Genomic DNA, 5,832 nt, shown 5'->3' with positions numbered 1-5,832 from the left:
AACAACTTTTATTCAGATGGCTTCTTAACAACTACAATTTTTGCTATAATTAGAATGGTTGAACACGTGAGGTTTTCTCCTCTATTCTGCTCTCCTTTACCAGTTTTTCTCTGCCAGCCTCAGGAATATGCTATCTAATTAATCCATGCTTAATCCACATTCATAATCATCTTAAAATCTGGTGGTCACCTTCAACAGAACAAAATACCTCCTCCTTGTGAACATTCCCATGGACATGTAAATTTAATTTTAAAAGCTCAAAAATATAATAAAATAAATTCCTTTGAATAATAGTCCAAGCAAAATAAAATTACATTCTGCTCTAAGTACCTTATCAAAAGCAAAAAAAAAAAAAAAAAGAATTCTATCATTTCATATTTCATACTCCCAATGCACACAAGCAGCCCGACTTCCTGTCTGAAATGAAGAAGGAACTTTTAATATCAGTGGCAACATGTTTCTGTACCTTTTGTTCCTTCTAATAAGAAAGAATCAATATGTAATTTCTTCACTGATGCTACCAAACCACTTTTGAGAATTCAGGCTTTCAAAGTAACTTTTGAAAATAATTTTTAAGTAAAAATGTTATTTTACAACGACTTACTACACAGTGATGTGATACAAGGATGATTTCTTGATCTTAAAAAAAAAAATCAAGATTTAGAGTTCCTCTTCAGTAAAGCATGCAACGACAGCATTTCTTAGTGACAGTGAATAACTGTTTTTGCTGTCTGTTCTAAGAGCCACAGGTTTCAGTTTTAGGAAGTCACATTGGTAATCAAGACCACAAAACTATGAAGGCGTGTTATATATTTCCCTGGATGTTAGTTGAATCAACTTCTGGCATTTCAAAATAATATTTTCCACACACATTTGTGAATTTTCATTTATGAACCTCCTTTGGAAATGGTCCTATTTAGACTAGGAAAGGCCTGATGGCCACTGTAGCTCACTGAGGTTGTTTTCAGTGAGTAAAATATGGCTATGGCTTTAAGATATCTGAAGAACAGAGATAATGATGATGGCACCGCCCAACATCAGGTAATAACAAAATTCCAGCTCCTTTGGACAATCTTCTGATGGCAGTAAGGTAGATGTATAAAAGGTCAAGTTACCATCTTCACAGCAAGGATAAATCAACATTCCTCCTTCTGCCCTCGCAGAATAAACAAACAGGATTAGGGAAAACAGCAGAGGGGGGTGGGGAGTAGGAAAGAAATCACATACTTGCCACCAATTAAAAAGGTGCCACTTTGTTAACAGTCGCTCACTGTTTCAGGAGGAAATTTTTCACTTTGCTGAGTCTGTCGTCATGGCAATGAAAATTGAGACCTATTTCTTCCTGGCTTTAAAATCCCATATAGCAGTGACTCACCAGAGTATGAGACAATTCTGTGAGGAAAGGCACTGTGTAGGAGGAAGGAACATCTGTGGGGGCTCCTCTAGGTGTGAGGCACTTTGCATAATCCCACTTACCCTCAGCATTAATATACCTCGCAAACTTCATGTTCAGTCTGCAAAGGAGAAGGCTGCTGAGGGTCGCAGAGCACCTGAATGCAGAGTACAACATTCTGACCAAAAGCAACTTGGAGAGGAAAGGGTTTATTTGGCTTATAGGTTACAGGGAAGCCCAGGCAGAAATCAGTAAGGAACTGAATCAGAGGCCATGGATGGAGTGTTGCTTACCACTTGCTTGGTTAGCCTGCTTTCTTCTACAACCCAGGACCACTGGCTCATGGATGGCCCTACCCACAGGAGGTTGAACCTTCCCACACCAATCATTAATCAAGAAAAATACTCTGAAGACATGCCCACAGGCCAGTCTGATGGAGGCAATCTTTCATCTTCATTTGAGATTCCCTCTTCTCAGGTGACTCTAGCTTGAGTGACGTTGACAGAAACTAACCAGCAGAGAGCATGGCATACACTCCATGCACCTATCTTCCTGACAATATGACATATGATGGGAACTACAAATCCAACCATTTGACACAACTATCAATCTACAAGCAGTAAGTCTGATTTACATAATTTACTGTTAAAGTTAAGGGGGGCATTTCAGTTCTCTGGTGTTATCTCTGATAATCATAATTGTTATCTCTGATATCTCTCCTAATCTACAGTTTTAGAACATGTAGGATCGGTCATAATAGTAACAACATACAGGACAGTTAACTCATTCCTTGTGTGTGAATACAGAGGCATGAAGAGCCTCCCAGCAACCAACTCAACATTGTGATCCATGGGCTATCCTCCCAGAGAGATCACCCTTCCCTTTGGAATCAAGACTTCTAGACCAGTAGAGAGCTTCATTCTGGGGGTAGGAAGTAAAGCTTTGTTTGTAGATCACCAGAGAACACTGTAAGAGAAGGAAGTGCCAATTTCAGCCCTTGGTGACTGGACCCAGGAACCTTGACTGCAGTAGATACAGTACCACATATTGGACTTGGAATATATTCAGCATCCAGAGATTATTCTCTCAGCTCTGCAAAGCAAAGCTCCCTTCCTGGCACCATAAACTCCCTATTCAAAGTCGTTCTACCATTATTAAGATGGATTCTTTGGCATGGTCAGGCCTATGACAAGACAGATGAATTCCATCAGCTGGCCCCCTGATGGCTTCCTTAGTCAGAAATGATGCTTATGTGAAACACCCTGACAGCAGCTACAGCCTTCTACAAATCCTAGTCTTGGCAGAAGCACTGTGGGCAGGAAAAGGAAAATCCATACAGAGTAAGTGTGTATTCTAGTAAGAATAACATGGTGCACCGCCATGATGGAAATGCTCTGATACTCCAGTCGTACACCAAGTAGCTCTGATTAAGCATTCAAGGCCTTGTCACAAATTCCGTTTTCACAGGAGTGAAGGATATATCCCCTGGACCTTTCCAGGTAGAAGTTTATACAATAGATTCACCATAGTTCTCCAATCTCGCCATACTTTGATGCTTTCCCTCAGTGTGTACTATACTTGTGTGCAGTGCTAGTATTTGACACCACATGGTGGCGAACAATATTTTTGCTCTGCATTTCACTTGGGCTGATGTTAAATATTCCTGAGTGCTGATTAGCACCTTTTATTCCATCTGCAGCATTAACCCCTCTTTGTGGTATAGCTTAATGTATTCATAGATTCCAAAATTAGGAGGTGGCTTTCTGGAGGAAAGGGTTGCCACACCTCAGGTAAAAATTAAAATCCCTAAGCCAAACATGGTGGCACTGGGCTGTGAACCCAGCTAACTATTCAGGAAACTGAAGCAGGGGCATCACAAGTTCAAGCCCTACCCTGTCTTCAATAAAAGCTTTAAAGGGCTGGAGAGAGAAAGCGGTGAAGCCCCTGCCTAGCATGTGAGCAAGTGTGAGATCCAAGTTCAATGACCAAAAACATAAAAACAATTAAGGTCTATGAAGACAAAGGCTTCGTTGTGTTTTTATACCTCTGTACCTAACAGTATCTCGTGCACAGTAAGTAGGCACTCTAATCTTTATAGAATCAATCAACAAAGAAATCAAAGAATGATTAAATGAAAAACAGCCCTCAAGGGAATATTATCCAAATATAGACTAGAGGAACATAGACTAGAGAAAGAAAACCAAGGCAAATGTCATAGAAGCCATAGATGGAGATGTATGAATTATCAAAAGATATTCTACAGCCATACCGCCCTGAATGAGCTGAGCACATCTGAAGTCATATGAGTTGCCAAGGATCAGATCTATGTAAAGGTTAAAGAAAGAATGAGAGGAAGAATTCCGTTGACTCGTAGCCCTTTCCCAAGACATCCCAGCTGGATGGTGGTGGGCTGTGAAGAAGTGAAGACAGAAAAGGAAAGCTTTTTTTTTTTTTTTTTTTTTTTTTTTTACTTTTTCCTTTGCTCTTTAATTGTACGGATTTCTGCTGCTCAATGTAATAATTCAACACACACACACACAGACACACACGATATGTAGTGATTAAGTCAAGATAGGTATTTCTCATTTCTTTACAGTTTATAATTATTCTGGGTGTTTGGAATAAACATTTTATTTGCTGTAGTCACTTCACTGTATTAAAAGCACCAGATCTTTAGTCTAACTGGGACTTCACACTGTAGAGCAACCGCTCCAGTCTTCCTCCTCCCCCAGATCCCTCGAGGTTCTAATCATCGCTATTCTGATCTGAACTGAGTTCAACTGTTTTGGTGTTTTGTTTTTGGGTTGGTTTTGCTTGGCTGTTTTTAGCTTTCACATACATTTGAGAACACAAAGTGCTTCTTACTGCATCTGCCTTATTTTGTTAAACATGATGTCTTCCGTGGTACTTCTTCCCTGTAGTCAAGCAATATGCCTTTGATTATATATACCCATCCTGCGTAAATCTCATCATCTGTTAATGTTCACCTCGCTTGATTCCATATCTTAACCACTGTGTGCCGGCAAACATGAAGAGAGCCATGTTTAACAGGCTGATTGTCCACTTTGGTAACTACTTAAAAATCAAGCAATCTATTTTCCTTAGAGATGGAAAGCAAGAAGTAAAGGAAGGGGCCAGGTGTGGTGACTCATACTTGTAATGCCATTACTCCGGTGGCTCAGGCAGGCACATCACCATGGGTACTAGGCTATAGCCTGAGCCACAGAGAAGAAACAGAGGAAGGAAACACTTTATAGGTTCCAGAAAAGAAGAAATTGACAAAGAGGCTGAGGACTGTTCTAACCTAGTCTTGAAGTGAAGTCAAATCTTTGGGGCAAGGCAATCCTAAGCAAATCCTGATGCAGTTTGAGAAAAAGAATGAAAACTCTTTGTAGGCTTAGATTTTTTTTTAAGTGACTGTGATTTGAGGGGTTTTGTTTGTTTGGTTGGTTGTTTGGTTGGTTGCTTTTTGTTGTTGTTGTTGCTGTTATTGTTGTTATAGAATTATTTATTTATTTTATATACAGGAATACGCTGTAGCTGTCTTCAGACACACCAGAGGAGGGCATCAGATCCCATTACAGATGGTTGGGAGCCACCACATGGTTGCTGGGAATTTAACTCAGGACCTCTGGAAGTACGGTCAGTGCTCTGAACCACTGAGCCATCTCTTCAGACCAGGCTAGATTTTTGGGGGTATTTTTTGTTTGTTTGTTTTTGTTTGTATCGTCCTTTTTTTTTAATTGGATATTTTCTTTATTTACATTTCAAACATCTCCCCCTTTCCAGGTCTCCCCTTCAGAAGCCCCCATTCCATCCCCCCTCCCCCTGCCTCTATGAGGGTACTCCCCCACCCACCCACACACTCCCGTCTTCCCACCCTGGCATTCCCCTACATTGGGACATCGAACACTCTCCAGCCCAAGGGCCTCTCACCCACTGACGTCCAACAAGGCCATCCTCTGCCACATATGCAGCCAGCGCCATGGGTCCCTCCATGTATATTCTTTGGTTGGTGGTCCAGTTCCAGGGAACTCCAGGGCCAGGGTGGGGGCTGGCCAGTTGACATTGTTGCTCCCTCCATGGGGCTACAAACCCCCTCAGCTACTTCAGTCCCTTCTCCAACTCCTCCATCGGGGACCCCNCCCCCCCCCCCCCGCGCTCAGTCCAATGGTTGGCTGCAAGCATCTGCCTCCTTATTTGTCAGCCTCTGGCAGAGCCTCTTAGGACACAGCCATATTAGGCTCCTGTCAACAAGCACTTCCCAGCATCCACAATAACGTCTGGGTTTGCTGGCTGTATATGGGATGGATCCCCAGATGTGGCAGTCTCTGGACAACTTTTCCTTCAGTCTCTGCACCACATTTTGTCTCCATATTTCCTCCTGTGAATATTTTATTCCCCCTTCTAAGAAGCACTGAAGCATCCACACTTTGGTC

This window comes from Mus caroli, chromosome 16 (genome assembly GCF_900094665.2).
Source record: "Mus caroli chromosome 16, CAROLI_EIJ_v1.1, whole genome shotgun sequence".
NCBI classification, from domain to species: domain Eukaryota; kingdom Metazoa; phylum Chordata; class Mammalia; order Rodentia; family Muridae; genus Mus; species Mus caroli.
The sequence above is the reverse complement of the archived record's forward strand: the minus strand, read 5'-3'. Positions refer to the sequence as shown.